The following is a 26,550-nucleotide window of genomic DNA, read 5'->3' on the forward strand; positions in this document are numbered from 1 at the left end:
CATGTTATTCAGAATTTAAAAAATCATTATTTTGGGGGTGTGGAACCAATTGTCTGCATATCAGTGATTTCTTATGGGAAAATTTGCTTTGGTTTAAGAGTAGATTTGGATTACAAGCAGGAATTATGCTCATAATCCAAGGCACCACTGTATTAAAACGATCCAGAAATGTAGAAAAATCTGAACAAACATTTCACAATATTATAGTTATAATGGGATTTTTTCTCTGTAGTTTTCTGGATTTCCTCTTGGTGGCGTCCTCTCCCTATTCTAACGCCTTCAGCACTTGCCGTACAGTATTTTAATGAGCCGATCATGAGTAATATTCCTGCGCAAGCATAACGCATCATTAACACCCTGATAAAACACGACGAGCGCAGAACAGATCTGTCCGCTCCAATCTCTCTTCCCCAGCTACATCTCAATAAGCTGCACTGGGTTTGCAGCAGGAGGCGCACATCTATCCTGACGTTTTCCAGGGTTGTGATCAAAATTACAGTTTTTTATATTTAAAGATATTTTCATCAAGAATATTCATCATTTTAGTGTAAAAGTAAAGGCTGGCCTGGTGATCAGCTGATCACGTGGATCTGGCTTTAGGATCCCCTGGTGGGTGGGACCTTTATAATGTCAATCATAATAGGGTGTATGGCAGGGATGGGGAACCTTTGGCCCTCTAGCTGTTGCGAAACTACAATTCCCATCATGGTTGGACAGCCAAAGTGAAAGCTTTGGCTGTCCAGGCGTGATGGGAATTGTAGTTTTGCAACAGCTGGAGGGCCAAAGGTTCCCCATCCCTGGTGTACGGGATAGGGCGTTATGTGAGCCAATCCCTTCTCATGTCTAGTAAAAAAATCAAAATCCTATAAATCCATAATGCCAGGTCAGCTCAGTTTTCTTTATTTCCTAGTAATCTAGATGGTGCAGTGCGTCTTTATAAAATGGAAGAGGTTGTTTCTTAAAGGAGTACTCTTTTTCTTTAAACTCGTTTCAGAATGTTATATACATTTGTATTTTACTTCTATTTAAAAATTTCCAGTCTTCCAGTACTTATCAACTGCTGTATGTCCTGGAGGAAGTGGTGTATTCTTTCCAGTCTGACACAGTGCTCTCTGCTGCCACCTCTGTCCATGTCAGGAACTGTCCAGAGCAGGAGAGGTTTTCTATGGGGATTTATAGCTGCTCTGGACAGTTCCTGACATGGACAGAGGTGGCAGCAGAGAGCACTGTGTCAGACTGGAAAGAATACACCACTTCCTGCAGGACATACAGCAGCTGCTAAGTACTGAATTTTTTTTAATAGAAGTAAATGAAGAATCTCTGGCCCTTCCTGGTGCCAGTTGATTTGAAATAATTTTTGGGGGTTTACTACCAGTTTAAGAGTCACCTTAACATTTGTGCTGTATGATAAGATAAAATAGTTTGGGTTCACACCGTATTATTGGAAGCCCTTTTTTTTTTCATAATTTTTTTTTTTTGCAAAAAACGGCTCAAAATGCACCTTTTTTTACGTGGTCGACCCCGTCTTTCTGTACGCAAAAAAAAAAAAAAAAAAAGATGGGTTTTAATCCGTTTTTTTTTTTTTACCCCCCCCCCTTTTTTTTTTAATAATGGGAGTCAATGAAAAAATGTATCAATACGGATGGACACAAATACATAAATCGCACTGATGGCCCATGACACATCATCATAATCATCATGAAAGACCGTGTTAAAGAGAGTTTTCAGTTACATTCACCATAGTCAGTGAAAGTGTAGACTAAAAAAACCACAGCAATGTCAGTAGGCAGCGGCGTATGTGAGGAGAAGTGTGCAGGCTTATAAACCTTCCCTACAAGCTGGTGTCAATTATCGGGGCCTTTCCCGTGTTCCCGATGGCGGCAGGAGACTTTTCGGCAGCGCTGCATATTTGTGGTATGTTTATATATACTATCCACCGACACTGTCTGTGCTTCCTCTAGTAAGAGTGTTTTTGTTCTTTTTTGACCAGGCTTGTGTGGTTAGGCTACACTTTACTCACATAGGCTGCATAGCTCTAGAACAACAAGTGCTACTGTATCATTTTGGTTACCACATTCTTGGTGGCATAAATACTTGGACGCTGTTAAAGAAGTTTCCACATTTAATGTATGAAGAGTCTATTTTCTCTGTCAATATATCATGGTGTTTAATGGACCTTCCATTATTCAGAGCCATAGGATTAGTGGGCCTCTGACAGGCCGCCTCCGCTCCATCCCACAGACCTCTGCTGTCTTTTAGACCCTCCAAAGGAACAAGCTCAGCTTAATTAGTCAAATCACTAACCTGGGGGTCTCTAGCTGTTGTAAAACTACAACTCCCATCATGCCCCAGCAGCTGAAGGTTGAGAACAGTTATAAAGAATGTCTCCGGCTCCGAAGGACCTTCCAGGTCCAGCGTATCCTAGATATGATTGGTCCATGTGTAATACCTGATTTCCCCTGTGGGGGCAGTGCAGGGTAACTGAACACTTACTGGTTGGTGTCCTCACTGATTGCTGGAGGACAGAACAGGAAGACATTTTGTTATGAGGTTATAAAAGTATTATCTAAAGCAGAGAACTTTTCTGGTGGGCACTATGAGGAAGATTTATCAAACTGGTGAATTGTCTCAGTTGCCCCTAGAAACCAATCAGATTCCACCTTTCATTTTCCAAATAATCTGTGATGAATGAAAAGTGGAATCTGATTGGTTGCTAGGGGCAAGTAAGACAATTCTATTTTACACCAGATTGATAAATCTCCCCCTATGTGCTGATCATCGGTGCCCAACACTGATCAGTAGGTGGACCTGGCAGGAGGTGTTTAATCTCACTGCGGCACCACCACAAGGAAATTTACACAAATTCAGTCTCTGTGTAATGTATAGACATGTTGGGTCCTCCAAAGGGAAAGACAATCTGTGTAGCCAGTGTTGAGCAGACCTGCCAAGCTGCTCGAGCTCGGCAACATTCTCCGAACTTGAACGCTTGACATTTGACTCCCAACGTCTGGAGAAATTGGATGCAGCCCTAAGGAGTCCTGGAAAATATGGATACAGCCATAGGCCATAGGTTGTATCTCAGGGTTTTTTTTTGACAGCCCTAGGGTGGCATCCAACTTCTGCAGCCAAATTTGACAGGTCCGCTTAGCACTATATGTAGCCACTCTCCATTCTGTTTCTAGGACATTCTCATTCTTGACCGTCATCCACTGTATTGGCCAATTGGTTTACCTAGCAGGGGATTATGAAAATGGGTTTTGTAACCAGAAAACCATTTTAAATATGGAAAACCATTTTTGTATTGGATCCAGTGTTTCCCTTTTTTTCAGTCGGACAAAAAAAAAATCATAATTTTTCGTGATTTTTGAAAAAAAACCAAAAACTTTTTATTATCGAACGGATGTGTTGGAATCATAAAGCAAAAAGAGTTTCAGTAAAACTCCCTAGTCTTCCAAGCCTCAAAGTAAATCATCGATGTACCACTTACAATTTGACAGATAATAATAATAATAATAATAATAATAATAATAGTAATTGAGGATTTTGAAATACTGAATATTTGAAAAAATTTCATTTGGATGAATTAGCTATTTTAGCATAGACATAATGTCCATAACATATAATGGCCAGACTGGACAACTTGGACTGTTCGGTCTATGTTCATGTTTAGCTTTCCCTTTCTAATGACTTAAGAGCTGGATGATTATGGTTAATGTCCTATCCCAGCGACACAGTAAGACGTGAATGGAATAATAATAATCCAGGACTCCTACGTGTGATGGGAGAATAAATACCTGACATTGCGGTGAGGTCACCTGTGACCATTTCCCGAAGGATGTGGGAGACATTTCTCTTGGGTATTAGATCTACAATTACACATGAACTTAGGGGAGTTTCCTGAGTACAGAAAATAATCATCTTAATTTATGGCTGAAGTCTTTGGTAATGAAGAAGCCTTTGGGGAACTTTTCTCTTTCTTGGAAGAAATATGGCTCATGACCTTTGTCTGGTGATGACCCATGTCTACAACTGCAGGGAAGGTGAAATGTACATTGGAAGAACTTTCTCTCTCTGGTTCCCTGGAAATTATACAGTCAACTATTTTGTAACCTGTTTCATCCATCCCTCCCTCCCTGAGATGGGCCCCGATGCAAAGTCCGTAATGAGGCCACCTACCTACTTTATGCCATTTGTAGTATAAGTGTCTTTTTATAGACACAGAGCCTTTGGGTTCTTTGTAGGTATTAGGACCTAGGGGTGACTGATCTTTCCAGTGTATACTTGGACACATAGGGGGGATTTATCAAGAGAGGCGTAATTGTATGGCGGTCTTAAATTAGACTTCAACCTGCCCAGATTCACTAAGAGGCACATGCCTGATCTGCACCTGCCATATGGCGGCCGCAGAAATCTAAACCTGCTCCTGAGCAGGTGTAGATTTCCACCATGATAAATGAGGCGTGGGAGGAGGCCATGCCCGCCTTGCCGCCCCCCTCCCCCTGATCTCCCACCTGCCCACCCATCGAGCGAGCGGGGCATACACCAGAGAGAAGGGGCGAATCTGCACCATTTCCCTGGCATTGATAACATTGATAAATCCCCCCCCCCCCATAGGCCCAGAGGCCATAATTTGGTATGGGAAATATCAACGACGATGGGCAAAAATCAAAAGGGCATCTAAGTTCCTTTGGAAGATAAGCTCAAAAGAATCAGATGAAAAGTAAAATTGTACCCAATATACAATTACGGGAGGGGTTTAAAGGGAACCTGTCCAAGGGAAGGAGCACCATACCCTGTAATAAAGATTTTCATACTTACCCTCTTGGTTCCGGTGACATTCTGGATGCCGGTTGTGTTGCAGAGAAACCCCAGATTCTTTTCTACGCCGATGATGTAGTCCACTGGACTGGACTGAAGACTAGTTCAGCACATGCACAGTCCATGGGTAAAGTTTCTCTAAAGCCTCTCTTTTGTACCACCCATGTGCTGGAGAAGACCAGAGAAGATCACCAGTGTGGCTGTGAGGGATCTGCCGGGACCCGAGAAGACAGAAGACAGTCAGCCAGATGGGTGTCATCGCTGTGGGGACCTCAGGAATACTTCAGACTCATTTCTGCTCATTTGAATAAAACCCGACCGAAAAGCTCAAACCCCATAAATTGTAATTATTCGAATCGCATTTACTATGTGGTAACAGTCTGGGGTGGACGAGCAGCAGGCAGGATAGACTCACGCCCTATAAAATCCACCACCAACTAGACTTCAGGATGTCTCTTTAACAGGTTCTCAGTGAGGCTACAAACATTGCATTTTATCAGTGTCTGCTCAGAGCAGCTAATAAAGAGAGCAAATTAGACTTATAAATGTGTTTAATGTGCCCGCGAGACGGGAGCGTGTCCGCATTTTGTAATTTAATTTATAGAGCATCACAAAGTGAGAAAATTAGGTTGTGGAAATGATCAGAGCATTGACATTTAGCGTTTAATCTTGAATTACTATGTCAGCATGCCTGGAGGATAAAGTATTGATTCCACTAGGGGATGGTGTGAGCATCTAAACTAGGCCGGAGGAGCTGTCACAAATGATGGGAAATTCAGCTTCTACGAGAACTTTACAAGAGCCAAAAAGGTCTAGCTATAAGGACCATGGGGGATACTAATGGACCACCAATGGCAGGATGTAGAAAGGGAATTGCAGATGGGGTGCTTTATACCTTGGGGGACCACCAACAGGCCAATGTATTTAGATACAGAGCTAGGAGAGGACCCAGAATCTCCTCCCTGGGTGGAGAAAAGCCTAGCTAAGCCACTGAACTATGGTCAATGGGGTAGGGTGGTCTAGTTTAGACTGATCCAATATTTCTCCACCTTTTCTACCATGGGTGAAGGAAAAAGCCATGAAGGCATCACCAGGTATGGGAATGAAGAGAAGTTAAAGGTCTACTCTGTATACGGATGGAGATATATGATGGTATGGACAAGTGTCAGAAGGTTGCCCAGTTTTATGTTGGGATCTTTTTGTTCATCATCCAATTTTTGGAATAATAAGGCCATCACTTGACTATGTTCAATGTACAATTCACGACCAGCCTGTCATGAAGGCTCAGTAGCTTCACCACCAGGGTCCTTAGTTTGAATCCAACCAAGAACCATCGATCAGTATGCACTCTATGTGTTTCAGTAGGTTTGCATGATATTAGACATTAGACTGTGAATCCTTTGCAGTCATGGTTGACTTACGTTCCATCATTGAGGCAGGACCCAAACTCATGAAAGTTTCAAAAAGTTGCCTTCGATGCCAAGCCCAACATTTACCCCAACATAACTTTACATAGGGGTTGATTATAACTAGAAACCTCCCAGGTCGACTACGAATATTGGGATTTAGTTCTAAAGTTGTCGCATCATCTCTTCTTGACTTCGTCTCTTCTCGGCTGATATCCACTTTGTTACTAACACAAGAACGTAATAGTTGGTTGGTTTCCTAGACACAATTCCTATGATGTGGCTGACATTTTCTGCAATCTGTCTCTCTGGCAGTGAACCTTATCTGGATTGTGTTCAAAGTAATTTTTTTTTCTTTTTGGCGACATATACGAAGACTTCCCAAAAGCTTTGAGTAAGACTGAATGTTAAATTCCTCCAAACCCATAAAGAATATTTTTTACATAAGCAAAAACTTAGCTATTCCCAGGGATATGACCTAGAGATGACTGTTCGGATGACGTAGGAACAGGGTTTTTTTTTAAATCAAAGTATCAAAGAAATGGAATACCTCACCCAAGGAGCCCGAGAAGTGTTAAAGTGTTGTGTATTATTAGTGCTGTATCGATTCTGAATACACAGATGTGCATGGACTGTACCACTCCATCATCATAAACTTGATAGTCCATAATTCCAGTTCTAACGTCAGTAGGGATGCTAATATCAAGAGGTCCAAAGGCAGAGAGAGACTATAAATACTGTAAAAAGACCCATAGTAGCCTTATGACATTGGATTTTTGGAGCCCAAAGTTATGCCTCCATACATAGTAGCATACAGTAAAATACATAGTTAAATACAGTAGCATTGAACGCTAAAGCAGAAGCTCTACAACTAAGAACGCAAAGGGCGTGGAGGGGTCTCCCAACAAAAAAAGTTGATCTTTAGTTGTCCCACTTCTACAACTCCTAAGGTACCCATACATATTCCATAACTGTTGGCCAGTAGTCATGTGTTAAGTCACAGCTTGACTGCTAGTGGGGTGGTGGGTTGGAAAATCCATCATGCCCAAATCTTTTCTCAACTGACATCATCTGTTGGTGGAGAGAGTTGGGAGCTCCATATACCTTATCATTAACAATGCTTTTAACGGCATGCTAACAAATTTTCATTAGTCATTTGGTCGTTGCCTGCATACACACGGAAAGATTATAGCTTAAATTTTAAACGATATAACAATTTTTCACACAATAATCTTTCCATGTAAAATTAAAGGGGTACTCCAGCGGGGGGGGGGGCACTTTTTTGCTGGGACCGGGGAGGAGGTGGCCGAGGGAAAAGACGTCCACTCACCTCCCTGGTTCCAGCGGCGGGTCCCGCATCGCGGTGCTCCGGTGCCTGGTTCCCGGCCGCTTCCGGGTGTCTGATGCGGGCCCAAGACGTGATGTCTCAGGTCTGATCAGCCAATCAGTAAAGGAGGCAGGATCCGACTCAAGTCCGCTCATATCCTCTGTCACGGGCCGGGAACCGCCACGGGAGCGCCACAATGCGGGACCTGCCGATGGAACCGGGGAGGTGAGTGGACGTCTTTTCTCTTGGCCACCTCCTCCCCGGTCCCAGCAAAAAAGTGAACTTCATGAAAGTGTCCGGGTCCAGCAACTTCTCTGAACCTTAATGCTTGGCCTTTAACTCCCCGCATCTGGAGAAGGTAAATGCAGTTTATTGCCATGTTCACACAACGTGAAACACTGGCCGTTCTGTAACCCAGCCGGGTCACTGAACGGCTGGTGTTAATGAAGAACAGTGCCGGCTGGATAATCTTCATTTGTGCTGAATTGGGATGCAGGAGCACCCGTGTACACCCACATCCCAATTTGCCATAGCCAACAATGGAGAGTGCCGCCGGAGCTGTACTCTCCATTGTGTGACCTGTCATGCTTGTGCGGCCGCTATTCAATGAATAGCAGCCGCACAAAACTGATCTGTCAGTTTATTGTACAGCCGCTAACGATCCCGTACGGAGTGTATACGATGTGTATACACTCCGGCCTGGATACCCTTAAACTGCAATGCACGTAAGTTGTGTATTAATCACGGACGCTGTTGCACATTGGCAACAATGGCCATGATTAATACACAACTTGCATTGAGTGAACATGGTTCTCCATGTTTTCCAGGACTCCGTAGGGCTGCATCCAACTTTTCTAGTTGCCAAACCTAGACACTTTCATGAAGTTCGCTCAACACTAGTCCTTGACAATAGATTGGTGTGAGCCCAATGGTGTCCAATAGTGGAAGTTGTCCTGTAAATTACAAAAATATAGAGCTCATAGGACACAATAAAATCCAGATAAACGTACTTGTAAGTTTTTCCCCATTTGAGGCCTATTTCATTTTCATCGAATACTCACCATATGTCAAAATCTTCTCTAATTGCAACTGGTATGCGGAGAACTTATGGCTTTAATTATAAGATACAGTAGATTCCATGTAAACAGCAAAAATTTCATTTTACACAATAAATATATTATTTACGCTTGATATAAATAGGGAGAAGGGAATTAATGTCGTTTAATCTTTAGAATTTCTCCACATAAGTAGTTAGGGAGAAGAGGCTGCTAATTCCTAAAATTGTTCCGGTATTATATTGGATAGTGTAAAGTGAGATGACCTCAGTCACTGGTGAGATGAATTTTGTATAGCGTGGTGGTAGAACTGTGTCTACTTTATCAGCTATACGTTACCATTCCCACCATCTTCTTGGTCTAGGGATACTCTTTGTAGTCATGGCTGCATTTATGGCATGTGGTCAGGTCTCGTTTAGGCTGGGTTCCCACTGTGTTTTTGCAATCCGTTTTTTTCATCCGTTTTTTGCAAAAAAACGGATGAAAAAAACGGATGCATTTGTGTGCATCCGTTTTTTCCATTGACTTCCATTGTAAAAAAAACCCAGATCAAAACGGATCCGTTTTTTTTAACGGACACAAAAATAGTGTCAGCTACGTTTTTGTGTCCATAAAAAAAAAAAGCATCTGTTTTGATCCGGTTTTTTTTACAATGGAAGTCAATGGAAAACGGATCAAACGGATGCACACAAATCCATCCGTTTTTCTTCAAAAAACGGATTGCAAAAACGCAGTGTGAACCCAGCCTTACCGGTAGGCCAAGGCCTATAGAAGTTTACCTTTTGAAGGGAGACCATACGTATGAAGGCAATGACCCGTGTCTCTTATGACCTGAGGACTCCAAGTGGAATAAGAAGAGGACACAAAAGGGAAAACCTACAACGGACGCTAGAAGTTCTGAGTGGTGTAGTTTAACTTTAAAGGAGAAGTTAAGTGTTGGACATTTTGAGCAGGGATCCGGGTCGTGACACATTTCAGTCAGTCAGCGGCCGAGGTGGGACCCCACTACTGCCGCTGACTGGCTGAGCGGGGCTTACATGTCACAACCTGCTCAGAACAGGAAGCTGCTGGGGGCCAGGAGCGGATCCAAGCGCTGGAGTCGGGGAAGTGGGTACATGTTATTATGGTCAGCCACCTTCTCCTTGGCTCTTTTAAAAAAAATGTCCGACACCGGACTTCTCCGAAAAACACTTTAATGCCATACATGATTTAGGGTGTAGCTAACATCATGTGCCTTACTATTGGGAAAAGTCTAGAAAGTGGAAGATCCCTTATTCAAGTTCATCCCCTCTCAGTCCTGAGAGAGGAAATCCTGTTTGCCTTAGACAGTAGAGTGGATTGTAGGCTTAGCTGACCAAATGTAAGGAGTAGTGCTGATAGGACTGGAAGAAACTGTCAATAACTTCTCCAAACCCTAACGCTTGGCATTTGATTCCTGACATCTGGAGAGGTTGGATGCCACCATGAGGCTACCAGAAAAACATGGATACAGCCATAGGCATGGCCATAGGCTGTATACATGTTTTCAGGACTCCTTGCATCCAACTTCTCCAGATGTCGGGAATCAAATGCCAAGTGTTCGGGTTTGGAGAAGTTACCAAACTCTGACAGTTTCCTCAAGTTCGCTGATGACTAGTAAGGAGATGTGTGGAGCAGCCTATCCCCTCTTCCCTAGAGTTGAACCCTTGGGTTTGGGGCCGAGCTCAGCTGAGAGGGCTATCCTCAAGCTGCCTGCATGTTGCAGTGTGGGTTTTACAGAGTACCACAAATCCCAGATATTCACCAGTGTGGAGCATATTCGACCAAAGAGCAAGGAAAAGAGATACCGCCATCTTATGTGACAGCGCTACCCCAAGGATGCCCCCTCTGTGCGTATCATCCACTGCCAAAATATTGGAATACTTTCCATTTTGCCATGTAATATAAGGTTGTCTTTATTTATCTTTAACAGCAAAATCTGCAACACAACATCTCCCACCATGCCCGACACCCGTACTGGGGAGTGGGAACCAAGGCCGACACCATGGACAATCCTGTCCATGGATTGTGGGGTGACCCGTTAGGCATTGTCTGCTGGTGGGGTACACATACAGAGAGGGGCATGGACTTAGCAAATGGTGAAGTGGAAATAGGACTTAATGATTTTCATTTTTTGGCCCCAATGAATTCTACAAAGGAAAATCACTTGAAGAATTTCTATTTTTATACTGGAAATTGTTTTTTAAAATGAGTGCTCATCACGACTCCTCCGAATGTGTTTTCCAGTCATATGATCCAAATAGTTATAAATAATTACTCTAAGCGTCTTCACGGTGTACAGGAAGGGGATTGTGAGAGGCTATAAGTTTAGTTAATATCCAATTGGGAGAAATTCAGTGGGAAAGCGAGCGGTGTTTTCTGACATGACGGAGATCAAAACAAAGTCCAGCTGTTTTCTCTATCGGGTTCCCCCTGGTCATCTCGGTTTACAGAAGTGAGAACGTACAGCGCTGAAATGTGAAATCAGATAACCGCGGGGAGGAAGAATGCGAGACAAATTAGTGCAAAAAGGAAGATAAAAAGACACTGACGCCCCAAAATGTAAACTCTGAAAATCATTTGACCAGATCAGAAGATGCCATGGAGTAAATGATACTGACCTCCAATTCACATTCCATGACCGCTCAACCTGCACCGACTGATACATTGATCTAATGTTCCGGGGAAGGTCATATGTCCACAGGACGATTAGACTGTTTACAAGGTAGAAAGAGTGGACTGTGACGCCTAAGGGGGCCTAGGTACCATATAAGATGACACTAGTATTATTAATGGCACATGGATATTGGGGGCCTGTTAAAGGTTTTTCATTGAGATCAGGTGCTCTAATTTAAAGGGGTACTCCAGAGATTTTTTTTTTAACAATCTTACGCCTTCCAGTACTTATCACCTGCTGTATGTCCTGCAGGAAGTGGTGTATTCGTTCCAGTCTGACTCACTGCTCTCTGCTGCCACCCCTGTCCATGTCAGGAGAGGTTTTCTATGGGGATGTGTTACTGCTCTGGACAGTTCCTGACATGGACAGAGGTGGCAGCAGAGAGCACTGTATCAGACTGTAAAGAATACACCACTTCCTGCAGGACATCCAGCAGCTGATAAGTACTGGGAAGACTGGAGATTTTCTTACAGAAGTAAATTACAACTCTGTTTATCTTTCTGACAGCAGTTCACTTGAAAACAATAATCTTTTCCTGGAGTACCCCTTTAAGTAGCTGTAAGTGTAAGTGTATGTAAGTGTAAGTAGTGTATGGGGGATCTCCTGACTCGTCACTGACAAATGATGTTAGTGGAGAGTAGGGTCGGGAGCAGTGAATTTTCACTTGCCAGCTCTTGGAGGGATAAGCCAACACCAAAGCTGTCTAGCCATGGCTTACCCTTCCCCAAGTCGTGCCTCATTCAGAAGGAGAGCTCATTTGCATACTTTTTTCCCAGGGAGCATTGCCTGGCCTATAATACTCCCTCATCCAGTTAGGCAGCCTCACAACATAACAGTCACAGACATGCAGTCATATTCTCAGGACTAATCTGATGTACGGCCAGCCTAATATAATAATAGTAAAATAATAAAAGTAGCAGGTGGGGATCACAGAGGTTATACAATGTCTGAGCCTGTTACTTGTTAGAACTGTTGACTGTTCTCATAAGAGATAAGGAAGAGGAAGATAACTCCGGCCAACAACTAAATGTGTTTTGTTTAAGATCAAAGAAAGCAATTATAAGTGACAGGTTCCCCTGATAATCTTACACATGTTATGAAAGTGCGTTCGCAAACACCTTGAGCGATAACGTCTGACGATCCTTTGTGTTTTACCTCAAGTGTCAACATACAATATGTCAGCCCAGGACGCACAAAATCCTTGGGAACTGTACCAAGTTATGGAAAACTTTTGACGTTCTTATTGGTGAGGTCTGGGCACTGATAAAATGAGACGGTGCTGTGCCACCCTGAGTGCCATGCCACTGGGTACCTCCATGGACCATAGACCAGTGGGATTTACCAAGGGAGTTTCTGACACCATAATTGTCCTGCGCGGTCCCATCATGATACTGTGCAGAGTTTGCCATTGCCTTTGATGCCACAGCAGATCAGTCTCCTAGTTCAGGTGTGGCTACTAGAAGAGAGGTGAGTGGTCAGCCGGCAGGAAATACCCCTAGAACAGGAATGGGGAACCCTCCAGCTTCCCATCATGCCTGGACAGCCAAAGCGAAGTGGTGTGGTGCCATTCAGACCACTGAAGACTAGAGTTTTATAGGCATATCCTTTCAAAACAATTTATGAGCCACATACTTAAAGGGTTTATCCAGCATTAGAAAAACATGGCCATTTTCTTCCAGAGACAGCACCGCTCTTGTCTCCAGGTCAGGTGTGGTTTGCAATCAAGCTTTATTCACTTCAATGGGACTGAGTTGCAAAACCTGCACCCGAACTGGAAACAAGAGCGGTGCTGTCTTTGGAAGAAAGTGGCCAAATTTTTCTAATGCTGGATAACCCCTTTAAAGTGTCACTGTTGTTTAAATTTTTTTGCAGAAATCAATAGTACAGGCGATTTTAAGAAACTTTGTAATTGGGTTTATTTGCGAAAAATGCATTTTTATCGTGAAAAAGCAGTTTGAAGCTCTCCCCCCTGTCTTCATTGTTGTCTATGACGAGGGGAGGGGTGGAGGGAGATGAGGCACCAAAACAGGACGACAAAGAGTTAATTTACAGCTACATCACCGGGCTATGTCCTCTGACAGTCAGCACTGACCTTTCTGACCTCTGAATAAGCTTTCACACAGTTCCCTGCTGTGTAATCCTTTGTTCTCTGCTCTCTGCTGGCGACTAATCTCCCTCCTCCTTCCTCCCCCTCTCCATAGGTTACACAGGGCCCGACTGATGTAAAACAGTCGAGATTTCCTGATGATGAGCAGTGGATGAGAGAGAGGAGGGAGGGGGAGGGGGGACCTGGGGAAAGTCTTTTCGAATGCAGATAATGGCAGATTTGCCTAATAAACCCAATTACAAAGTTTCTTAAAATCGCCTGGACTATTGGTTTCTACAAAAAAATGAAATGACAGTGACTTTTTAAGATAATATTAGATGGCCTGATCTGCTCAGTAAATAAGCTTACTCAGCCTATTGTACGGTTAGGTAACACTGGCCAACAAATTTTCAAAAGTTGTTTGGTTCAGAAACAAAATTATCCATTTCTTAATGATTGTTATGTGCTGAATTCAAATATCACAAGGAAAAATGTGAATTGTCTCTAGTTTCTATGATATGGAAGAGTTGTCATGTTACTGTTTTGTGAATTGTATAGAATATAGTATAATAGCCGACATATTTATTACTTCTGCAATCATAAGGAGGCAAGGTTACTGTTCATAAACTTTTGAAATATATTCATAGGAAACTTAGTTCTATCTGAAATCAACTACAATTTACAGGCAGATCTAATAATTTTTACAAATTAATTATGTTTATTGACCTCTGGACTGTAGGTCCTTATTCAATGGCTTCTCGGTGCATTTACACGTCTTTTGTATTCATACATGGGATTGTCTCTGATAAGGCCTTGTTTACATACATGCGTCCATCCGTCGGCGTTTCCCTCCGGCGCAGTAGAGAATCACTGGACATCCCTGTCCGTGCCCCCTCCCATTAACCCTTGTCACCCTGGCCATGCAGCAGAGTGCCCCCTTCCAGCTCCTCTCTACAGTACAGCACTATAGGACACGGGTAGGGAACCTTGCCCCTCCAGCTGCTTCAAAACTACAACTCTCATCATGTCTGGGATATCCAGGCATGATGGGAGTTGTAGTTTTGCAACAGCTGGAGAGTCAAGTTTCCCCATCCCTGTAGTAGGAGATGCCCCCATGTATTGCTGCCCACAGTAGAGGGCTCCGACATCCTGCTGCTCCCTATATAGATCGCCCCCTGTAATGCTAAAGAGGAAAAAAATGATGACAACTGATGAAATAAACGTATGGAAACTGATATTAACTCATAGGAACTGATATTTTTTTTTTTTAAAGGATAGGAAAAACTGATGACATCTGATGCCTTTTTGCCATCAGTTGTGACATCAATTGCGGTCAATATCTTTTAAAAAAAAAACAGATGCAACTAATATATGTAAACTAGAACTAACTGTCCAACAGTAATCTGCAAGCATTGATGGGTTCCATGAAGGCTAGGTTCACACAGCGTTTTTGCAATCTGTTTTTTTTCATCCGTTTTGATCCGTTTTTCCATTGACTTCCATTACAAAAAAAAAAAACAAAAAAAAAAATGGATCAAAACAGATCCGTTTTTTTTTTTTACGGACACAAAAAAGTAGCTGACACTACTTTTGCGTCTGTTAAAAAAAACGGATCAGTTTTTTTTTTTTTATAATGGAAGTCAATGGAAAAATGGATGCACACAAATGCATCTGTTTTTTCAATCAGTTTTTTTTCTTGCAAAAAAACGGATGAAAAAAAAACGGATTGCAAAAACACAGTGTGAACCTAGCCATACCCTGATACCTTTTTTCTATATTGATCATAATGTTCCTGTTTGTCACCACCTATCACTTGTATAGCGCTCTGGAATTAAGGCGCTTTATAAATAAATAATAATAATAATAATGATAGACATAATAACTCTTCACCATCAGGAAGGTATGAAGTGTATATCTACTAGGCAATGGGAGTACATACATTTTCATAGGATGGAGTGAAAGAAGACCAATGCCCTTGTTGGCATCATGACCCATATGGGGCGTCCTAATCTGCCCTTTTTGTTTAATTATAAATCCTAAAGATTAGATTTTGATCGCTCAATCCCACCAATGTAGATGGTTCTACAGGGGTGGCCCAGTTGTCACCTGTTATCCTCCATAATGGCAATTGTGGATATATCAGGACAGACGTCTAGCTGTTCGGTGCTTTGTTTACCCATCGAAGGTGTCCGACAGCCACTTTTTTTAATCTCCATAGAAATAACATGCCCTCTTGACTGGAATAGACACACACATATCTCTGGTGTCATTTCCCAGCTAGACGTATCTTCATTGGCTTTTCTTCCCTTATACATACAATCTGACAAGTCTGGAAAGATAAGCCCTGCAGGTCCTACGACTAATGATGATGACCCTACGCCCTCGAAAAAAAAGGAATTTGCTCTTTCTTTGTACGGTGACATACAAGGCCTTAGATCTGGATGTCTGCCTTTTCTTCTGTACATTATTTTCTAAGAATGACAAATGAAGAGAAGTCCTATCAGTCACGAGTCACCCGCGGGGCCAGTTGTTCAGAAATATCAGCCGGCAGTGTACGCTGGAACATGTGGGGCCTTTTACGACGTATTCTGTAGACTCTTTCTCTGGCTCCAGCTGAGGTTGGGCTTGACAGATCATTTAGACATGTCGGGAACAGCTGACAGGATGGAGCATACAGCTGTTGAGCGCCTCGTGAACTTCGCCAGGCTCTTCCTCTACCAGACCAGAGGAGACCTTTGTTTTCAACTCAATAGAGGTCATTGTGAAGTTTAATGAGAGTGATACCACTTCCAATTCCTGAGGGAAGCCAAGCCATTACAACCTCAACGCCAAACTTCATGAGTAACGTCTTAACAATTTCTCATGTTCCTTCAAAAAAGCTCAAGTCACCTTGTAGCCACCAACTTCCTACCACTTCTAGCTGTAGTAATGGTGACTCCTCGGATTCCTGTAGACTCTTGGCCAGTATTACAGGTTTGTATCTCTCTTAGATAGTATTCCACTTGGTTTCTTGTATCTTTTTGAAGATTTATTGCAAATTTTGGTACGTTTCCATATCACCAGGGACACTGAGAATGAGGGCACATTTGGAGTATCAGAAAAGCAGAGCCATGAAGACCCCAGCTCTTCCTGTAAGCTAACAGCATATACAGTTTTCTAGTGCCTGATTTTACTTTCCATTTAATTTTATTACCGGGGGCTGAAAAAGTTGGATTCTGCCCTAAGGAGTCCATCCAACTCCAGGCTGCCTAGGTTTCCATCCAACTTCTTCAGCCACCGGTAATCAAATGCCGAACGATAGGACTTGAGTATGCTTGAGTTGCGCTCATCTCTAGTTGTGAAATTTTATTGAATCGGAATTACCATGGATTGATTGTGGCCTTTAACCACATTGAAGAGAAAATGCACAATAAACCATCAGGGTAGATGGGTGGTGTTTCAGGTTTTCGGGACAGGAATTATTCGGGGTTGGAAGAGTTTTCTGGAAGAGGTCCACGAAGATCACATCTCTCCTCAGCCTCTCTAGTATAGTACCGCTATATCGACGATGTTCACATCTAATTGTGGTCTACATTACATGAAGCGCCTTCATAATGATACATAATTGAAAAATGATGTCAGGCCATAACAGTCACTGACTAATATGGAAAATCTATGTAGTATTGGAAAAGTGTAGGTTCCATTAATCTATCCGCGAGACAACATACATTTAATACTCCCTGGGGTGGATCTTCATAGTTCAAGTAACAAAGCTGAGTGAAGGCATGTATGTGCCGCCATGCTGATGTCATGATCACACCACTGGTCATAATGGATCCCCCACAATCCTCCGCGGCACGGATACATATTCCGAAACAAAATTAGCAAGAAACATCTACAAAGCGACCAATTTGCTAATGCAGGGTCTCAGCTGCCGCTGATATATTGCCTGTGACAGACAAGACAAGACCTTTCACGTGTCCACACCCAGCGCTGCACATGCTTCACATTTTACTGCTGCTTTTATTTTCAGCCTTGTTTAATGGGGGTTTTTATTGTTGTCTCTAGGGGGCAGTATTAGGATAGGTTCACACGCGTCTCCTTCCTTGCAGAAAATTCCGAGAGGGAAAAGACCATTATATGTATATGTGTGTAAATTGGGTGGTTTCTGCAGCACATGCATGGTGTTATGCAAACTGTAATATTGCATAATCAATGGAGGATGCCAAGACTTTTGCAATGGTGCCCGAACCTATAGACAGAATGAGGACTGACTAGTGATCTGCCCAGTGGTGGAACTATCATTTCGTCATATACATCATTGCTTCTTTTGATGCCCCCCATAATCCTATTCGCTGTGCCAGGAGCTGCCTGACACTGGTTGCTCCACTTGAGTTTACTTTTAACTAATTGTTCTTTTCTGTGTCAATATTACCCAGTTTTTTTCCTATTTAGTAAGGGTATGTTCACACTAAGGAATAGGCGAGGAATTTCAAGCTGAATCCACGCGCATATTCTGCTTGAAATTCCACCTGTAAAATATGTACAGAGCAATGTCCCATTGTGTTTAATGGGATTTCCTCTTGGAATTTACGTGCGGAATGTTCTGCTGCAAATTTGCTCTCCGTGACGTGTCAATTCTTTGGGTGGATTCCGCTAGAGAAATCCCATAGAAGTCAATGGAGCTGTGAATTTACTCTTTCCGCACGCATTCCGCTTGAATTGCGCGCCTATTCTGCCAGAGCTGTAGAAGAGGAAATTTCAAGCAGGAAACTTGTCTTTTCAGTTCCTCGCCTGTTCCTCAGTGTGGACATACCATAATATATGATGGGTTTTCCTTTCTCACCTTACATTTATCAGTATCAGTCCAAGCTTTCAACCTATCCAGATCTATGTGTGTCCTGAGAGTAGCAAGGTCCCACAAAAGAGGGAAAGTAAGAGTAAAGGCCCTATTACACTGAACGATTATCGGTTTTACTTGGCCGATTACTGACCTTCAGGCCGACAATCGCTCAGTGTGATTGCGCATGTTGAAAGACAATCATCAGTTGATATGCCAACCGATCGTGGTCTTTCAACATCACATTGTGCAATAGGAGCAGCGGCAGCAGACCACCGCTGACGTCAATGGGCCACCCGAACAATCTAAGAATCAGCCGGGCAGCTGACGTGCTTCTGTAAATTATGTAGAGGGCTAATAGGGCCTTAAGCTGCTGTGCAAGAGTATACAGGCTGTATTAGTTTAGGAAGTTTGGGAACTGTATTTAAGGATTCTTACCAGGGGTCTGTCTACTGTATGTTTAGGGCTATGGCATAGTTACCATGAAGGCAGACCACACCACTGCTGTGGGGTCCAAACACACCGGACCAGATTCATGGGGCCCTTTTTTGCTATGGGGCCCATGAATCCTAGCTACACACCTGGTTTAAGGGTTCTAGTTTCTGAACTGTAATAGGCTAGATGGCCTTAATTTGTTCAGGGGATTCTATATTTTATTTAAGGATCTGGGAGTCATTTTATTTAGGGGTCTGGTCTGTGATCTAGATTCATGTAGGGGTCCAGGGTGATAAGGTTAGCTTTTGTTTTGCCCTACTTTATGAAGCCAGACACTCACCAGGATAGGATGGTTCCTAGCTTCAGTTCTGCTTACTCTAATTGGGAACCATCACAGACACAGACAGCTGATGTACGTATCAGTAACATAAGTTTGGTAAGCACGCCCTTTATTTTGTGTTAACTTTTATAGACAGAATATGGGGCGGTATTACTCATGCGCAGTGTAGTCACATGAAATATATAAACTTTCAATACAGGCGGGGTTTCTGTCCTGCGCAGTTTTCTGTCCTGCGCATTCCAGCTGGTACAACATGTTGTTTACCATAAATTGTTTATATAACAGTGTCTCTTTCTTGCATCTGTATTGTGGCTGTGATGTAGGTTCAAGGTGCTGTGTTCATCGGCGTGCTGCCAGCATTCTTTATCCTTCTTCCAGACCATCTTTCTGTCACGCTCTGATTTCAGAGACCTATATATATAGATGTAGTGCCACAGGTACGGTGTAAGCAAATAAAATCACCTTGCTTTATCACAGGGTCTAAACTGATCCAAAGACGATGGAACTCAATAGTTAATAAACAGTCAGTAGCGACACAAAGTCTCTGTGTATATCTTACCTTATATAAGCGACATTTACCAGAGCGTTTACCTTATCCCCCAGCATGTAACCTGACATTTCATTTTCCTGGGCGAATACAATGGAGAAAACTGGTATAATAGATTTGCTTTCTCCTCATCACTCTCCATAATTCTTCACTCATTACTTTTTAACGTTCCATCACTTTCAATTCTAACCTTTTTACTATTTATATAAGAGAAGAGCATTTTAGGGGTAGTTTTACTCACTTTGGCAGATACGCTCAGACTCTTTGTTTCCAGCTTTGCTGCTTTTATCCCTTTTTACATCATTTATTTTTTTCCTCAAAGCTTTTTAGTGTTTCTTCACTGCCTGTTTAATAGTTTAAATGTTTTTCTTTTATCATTTATTGTTCCTTTCACATTTGTATTCATCCACATTGATTTTCTCTGTTTTACTGTTATCAGTTTTATCTTATATTCTAGTACATAGCGGCAGTATTATAGTAGCAATATTCTTGTATATAGGAGCAGTATTATAGTAGTTATATTCTTGTATATAGGAGCAGTATTATAGCAGTTATATTCCTGTATATAGGAGCAGTATTATAGTAGTTATATTCTTGTATATAGGAGGCAGTATTATAGTAGTTATATTCTTGTATATAGGGGGCAGTATTATAGTAGTTATATTCTTGTATATAGGAGCAGTATTATAGTAGTTATATTCTTGTATATAGGAGCAGTATTATAGTAGTTATATTCTTGTATATAGGAGGTAGTATTATAGTAGTTATATTCCTGTATATAGGAGCAGTATTATAGTAGTTATATTCTTGTATATAGGGGGCAGTATTATAGCAGTTATATTCTTGTATATAGGAGCAGTATTATAGTAGTTATATTCCTGTATATAGGGGGCAGTATTATAGTAGTTATATTCTTGTATATAGGAACAGTATTATATTAGTTATATTCTTGTATATAGGAGCAGTATTATAGTAGTTATATTCTTGTATATAGGGGGCAGTATTATAGTAGTTATATTTTTGTATATAGGAGCAGTATTATAGCAGTTATATTGCTGTATATAGGAGCAGTATTATAGTAGTTATATTCTTGTATATAGGGGGCAGTATTATAGTAGTTATGTTCTTGTATATAGGAGCAGTATTATAGTAGTTATATTCTTGTATATAGGAGCAGTATTATAGTAGTTATATTCCTGTATATAGGGGGCAGTATTATAGTAGTTATATTCTTGTATATAGGAACAGTATTATATTAGTTATATTCTTGTATATAGGAGCAGTATTATAGTAGTTATATTCTTGTATATAGGGGGCAGTATTATAGTAGTTATATTCTTGTATATAGGGGGCAGTATTATAGTAGTTATGTTCTTGTATATAGGAGCAGTATTATAGTAGTTATATTCTTGTATATAGGAGCAGTATTATAGTAGTTATATTCCTGTATATAGGGGGCAGTATTATAGTAGTTATATTCTTGTATATAGGAACAGTATTATATTAGTTATATTCTTGTATATAGGAGCAGTATTATAGTAGTTATATTCTTGTATATAGGGGGCAGTATTATAGTAGTTATATTTTTGTATATAGGAGCAGTATTATAGCAGTTATATTGCTGTATATAGGAGCAGTATTATAGTAGTTATATTCTTGTATATAGGCGCAGTATTATAGTAGTTATATTCTTGTATATAGGAACAGTATTATAGTAGTTATATTCTTGTATATAGGAGCAGTATTATAGTAGTTATAGTCTTGTATATTGGAGCAGTATTATAGTAGATATATTCTTGTATATAGGAGGCAGTATTATAGTAGTTATATTCCTGTATATAGGAGCAGTATTATAGTAGTTATATTCTTGTATATAGGAGCAGTATTATAGTAGTTATATTCTTGTATATAGGAGCAGTATTATAGTAGTTATATTTTTGTATATAGGAGGCAGTATTATAGTAGTTATATTTAGTTATATAGTATATTTATAACAAAGTAGATATACTGTATACTTTGATAGATCACTAATCTGCATTGCTGATTTAAATAAAAAGTCCAAAAACATTGAACAAATCTATAATTTACTCTAAACTTCTGTTCAACATTACATTCAAACCTTCCCGTAAAGCTAACAATACTCTGTACATTTTCCCTATATTTCCTTATAACCTGGACTAGATGAATCACCTGATTAATCCTAATTTTATTTTTCATTGACAAACTAATTCAGAGCAGGTGACTGCGATGCAAAATTAACCGAGCAGATTGAGAGGAGAATCATTTCTATTGAATAAACGGCCATGATGCAGTTATATATAACTGAGTATACAGAGCTATCAATATGTCTGTTCTATTCATCAGGAGATGAGTGGATTTCCATAGTAAATCCATTCTTCCTTATTTCTCTCAGCAGGGTTGCGGTGGTCAAAGTTGTTAACGGGCCTTACTGTCCCAATATTATAAATGGCACAGAGGTGGAGGTTCCTTTTACAGATTCTACCCTTAGGCGGTCATCGCTACGGCCGCAAAATCGCTGAGTGAACAGTTTTTTTTAAATTAAAGCTGAGCACTGTTAAGGTGGCAGTCTAAGACCCTAATTTTAGGGGGGGCGAACAACCCCTTTAAGGGGCTAGCGGTTATTCTGATCATTTCCTTTACAATAACATAAAGAATTTCTATTTCCAACACTCAGATGGCTATACAGCGCCTCGTCTTATCGACGCTCCATACTTCATTAGTTGCTAACTCAAATTATCCCCAAATGTCAAAATGTTCACTGAGGGGTTAATTAAAACATGGCAGTAATCGCGTCAACCTGATTTATCTGCAGCCGCAGAGACACCAAGTCTGTAGAACAATAGACGGCAATTAACTAACGACTTTGAGTATTGTCTGCCCTAATGGTCCGTAATGAACATCCCGGCAAGTAGTAGTGATGTAGCGCTGTCTTCCGCGGTATGCTGATGAGTGATGACAAGGGTCAGAGATCCCGTGACACTTGGGCGACCTCAGTGCTACAAAAGGCGCAATTAACGGGAAAGGTGAGATATCATCTTTTTTTTTTTTTTTTTAGGGCATTTTTGTATTTCAAGTCACTTTTTAGAAGAGACTTCGGGGAGATCCTGGGAAATTGTTACTCATTTATATATTGGGTACGTCGATAACTTGGTGGCGGTGTTGCAGGGTCCCTTGGGTACTTATCACGGTGGTCTGAAGTGGAGTAGTGACCCACTCGGACTATTGGCACTGCCACCCACAGAAAGGGGAGATGACCCAAGGAGTGTGTGTGTGTGTGTGCTGTGTCGGTGCTTGACGGGGAATCACAGAGTCTCTTTAGCATAAATAGAATCTTGCTTACTCTGAAGATACTTGAGATAGGCAGCAGATAATACAGCTTTGCCTTGATATAATACTTTATACTTAAGGATACTTAATACTTTAGGATCTAGATCTGTATTGAGAGTAGAGGGAGTGGTACAGTCGTGCTGACTGAGTTGCGTGATGAGAAGTAGAAGAGAGGATCAGAAGAGCAGAGAGGAGAATAGCGAGAGAGTCCCAACCCAAGTAATACTGTGCTCTGTCAGAACTTCGGAGGTAGAAATAGAAGAATACTTGAGAGTAGACAGAATATTTGTGCCTGTGTTTTGACTCTTTGGTCTTTGCACTACCTATTGCCCACCAGTGTCGAGTGACCCGTTCTAGAGGGTGACACAAGCCCCAGACTTTGTTACCTGGGGTGAGCTGAATGCTGAGGGTTCCCTGCTTACATATTTCATAGACTTCTAGCAACTTTGCTTTATCCCTCTCAGTTCCTTACATTCTTATGCATACTGTCCTGCACTGCATTTCTCCTTGTCCACGGCGTGGGTTAGGATGATCGCTGACTAAGGCATGGGTTTCCAAAATGCAGCCCTACAGCTGTTGAAATACTACATTTCCCATCATGCCTGGACAGCCAAATCCAAAGTTTTAGCTGTCCAGGCATGATGGGAATTGTGGCTTTGCAACAGCTGGAGGGCCGTGGTTTGGAGACCCATGCCCTAGGGGATGGGGACCCTGTGGCCTTCCATTTGTTGCAAAACTACAATCCCCATCATGCCTGGACAGCCTTCGGCTGTCCAGGTATGATGGGAATTGTAGTTTTGCAGCCTTAGGGCCGAAGGTTCTCCATCCCTTACCTAAATAAATACAAAACCGACAGTAGACCAGAACCCCAAACCAGTACAGGCTTTAGCAGACCTCCTAAACACAAACCCAAAGCTAGACCTCCCAATACTAATAATAGACCCCCTACTCCAATAAATTAACATTAAATCCAACCAATCCCTTGATTATAAAGGATTTGGGGTGATACCTATGAGGCATTCTTACAGTAAGAATTTTCTTTGTTGCCCATAGCAACCAATGGCAGTTCAGCATTCTATTTACCAGCGCTCATGAATACTTGTGATTGTTTACTACGGGCAACAAATAACATGAAAAATCTTAGTGTATACCCCCTGGGGTACATGTACTCTATTTTGAGGGATCAGGTTATGGAATTTGGCTTTTTTTTATTTGACTACTACATTACAGTTACGCTAAGGTGTCATAGTGGTACTCATCAGATGGAGTAAAAATTGCAGGTCTACACAACCAATATTTTTTTATATAGTATAACTAAACACTTTCAACATCAAAGTGGGAGTTACGGCAATTTTTTTCTTCTTTAGGATTAACTGGTATTACAAAGTTATATAGATTTGTATTTTACTTCTATTTAAAAATATGAAGTCTTCCAGGACTTATCTCCTGCTGCATGTCCTGCAGGAAGTGGTGTATTCTATGCAGTCTGACACAGTGCTCTCTGCTGCCACCTCTGTCCATGTCAGGAACTGTCCAGAGCAGGGGAGGTTTTCTATGTGGATTTGCTGCTGCTCTGGACAGTTCCTGACATGGACAGAGGTGGCAGCAGAGAGCACTGTGTCAGACTGGAAAGAATACACCACTTCCTGTAGGACATACAGCAGCTGATAAGTACTGAAAGACTGAATATTTTTTAAATAGAAGTAAATTACAAATGTATATAACTTTATGACACCAGTTGATTTGAAAGATTTTTTAAGCCGAAGTACCCCTTTAAACGCGTACGAAATTGGCAACAGACGTTCAGTAGAACATATGTGGTATTGATAATGGGGGAGATTTATGAAATATTGTACAGAGGAGCAGTTGCCCATAGCAACCGATTAGATCCCAGCTTTCATTTCTTAGAGGCCTTTTTAAAAAAGAAAGCTGGGATCTGATTGGTTGCTATGGGCAACAGCTGCACCGATCCTCATCGATCAGCTGAAAAATAAGAAATATCTAGTTGTGCAGGCATTGAAATAGATTGGTAGCCGCCTGCCCATCTTCCTGTATAAATGGGCCTGTGTGGGCAAGGGGTTATCCAGGTTTAAAGAAACATGGCTGCTTTCCCTCAGTCATGCCGTACACAACATGAGGACTGGAGTGGCGCTGTTTTAGCAAGAAAGCAGCTGTGCCTTTTCTAATCCTGGATAACCCCTTTAAGTTAATCTGCCCACGATTGATTGTGCCTCACTCTGCGCTCGCTTGCGTTGCTGTGTCAGCCCATGTAAAAGGGCCTTCTAAATTTTTTAGAAAGTGGGCACACCATACTACAGTAGTAATACAAAGGCATTACCTCCTGCACCAATGTAAAATGCAACAAATCAACCAAAAAAAATCTAAAAAAAAAAAAAAAAAATAGGTAGGCAGATTGGTGAAGCTACTGCGCCAATGTTTGGCATCCAAGATACCCATTGAGTCAGTAAGTTAAAGGGGAAGTGCACACTTACTTCCCCATTTATGTAACAATGTGAATTGAGTGTGAATACATGGTACGGTAGTGTGACACGTGTATAGCGGTGACGTGAATAGATGGACGTGGTTGGGGGCTTACACCACATATTGAATATCTCTGTCATATCGAGCACTTTGAAGGTGACGCCATTGACGTGACGGCTCTATTAGTTTAATCTTTCACCAGTTTCTCCAGGGAAAAGTATCAGATGTGTTTTGGCTTTTAAGTGAGAAGTTGCTGGAGGCCGCAGTGGCGGGTGGTGCTGATAAGGCAGATAGCTCACACCTGCTGTGGAAAGGTGGGCTACGCTCTCCGGGCAGCTGGGCCCTGCCTGTCATCACAGCAGCTTGCCGAGGCTTAGCGTGTCCGCACCCAGGGTCCCATCACTTTGAGCTGCGGCTTGTGGCTATTATGTCTGGCTGAAAGCTGGGATATGGGCCGCTGTATAATGATGAGATGTGCTTATCACCCGTCTCAGCACAATATGGCGGGAGGATTGGATTGCTGGGAAACACTTTCATACATTCACATATACTCAGCTTCAGTTTTTCAGTGGGTCCGAGTCACTATGTGTTATCTGGTAATCCTACTATGTAATCTGACCTGGCTTTACAGTGGATTAACTAGACCGACTACACATGTGCAATATTCAGACTCCGGATGTGATGAGGACTGTTTGCATTCACTGACGGCAAGCAGAGATGGTGAAGATATTTAAAAATTAGGGCACAAAGAAAATTCAGAATTGCTCAATTACAGGGGTTATTAAGAAAACCTGGCGGCTTTCATTTAGAAACAGCGCCACTCTTGTCCTCAGTTGAGGTGTGGTATTGCAGCTCCATTTCTTGGAAGTAGACAGAGCTGAGTTGTAATACCACAAACAACCAAGAGGGGTGCTGTTTTTGGAAAGTATAACACCTTTATGGTTTATTTTCTGTAACCCAGAGACTCTTTATAGCGGTATTCCGCTCAGGTAAAATATATGTTAAATCCCTCCCCTGGAGACAGTTCATTCCATGCTTGTTATTATCTTTTCCATCTCCTTCCCCCAGTTTTGAACTGCTGCTTTCTGCTGAAGACACAGAAAACTATGTGTGAGCCTTTCTCCCCATCTTACCCTCCTCTCTTCCAAAATGGCTCGCGTAAACAGGATGGCTGTCTCTGGACTCTGTAATGC

The sequence above is a fragment of the Dendropsophus ebraccatus genome, chromosome 2 (assembly GCF_027789765.1).
Source record: "Dendropsophus ebraccatus isolate aDenEbr1 chromosome 2, aDenEbr1.pat, whole genome shotgun sequence".
Taxonomy (NCBI): Eukaryota; Metazoa; Chordata; class Amphibia; order Anura; family Hylidae; genus Dendropsophus; species Dendropsophus ebraccatus.